Source organism: Arachis ipaensis, chromosome B08, assembly GCF_000816755.2.
Source record: "Arachis ipaensis cultivar K30076 chromosome B08, Araip1.1, whole genome shotgun sequence".
NCBI classification, from domain to species: Eukaryota; Viridiplantae; Streptophyta; class Magnoliopsida; order Fabales; family Fabaceae; genus Arachis; species Arachis ipaensis.
This window is the reverse complement of record NC_029792.2, coordinates 47,382,005-47,382,508: the sequence shown is the minus strand read 5'-3', so window position 1 is coordinate 47,382,508 and position 504 is coordinate 47,382,005.

Sequence of the window (504 nt, the reverse complement as noted above, 5' to 3'; positions counted from 1 at the left end):
CGTGTTCGACCTCCAGAGCTGCCTTTCCTATCTCCACGTTTAAGCTTCAGTTTAACCTTAAACTGAAGCTTAAACGTGCTTCCACAAAAAGGCATCACTGGAAGTGTCTGGCGTTTAAGCTGCAGTTTAAGCTTAAACTGCAACTTAAACGCCACTATTGGAAAAGGTTTCCGGGCCAAAAATATTGCAGTTTAAGTTATCTTTTGAGCACAAACATTAACTTAAACTTACTTTGGTATGAAACCCAATTGAATATCATGGTTTATGGGATTGGGCCTGAAGGATTGATGAGTCTGGAATTTCAATTTGTTGAGTCATGTGTCATTACTTGATTATCACTAAGTTGGCTCAATGAATGTTACAGAATGTGGATCAGCAGCCTCATCAAGATTATGGATCATAAACCCAAAGCAAAAGGAAAGCAGGGAGAGGCCTCAAAGCCCAAGAAACACAACAGAAGCTCAATATAGAAAGTGTATAAATAGGATAGAATTTAAGTTAGGA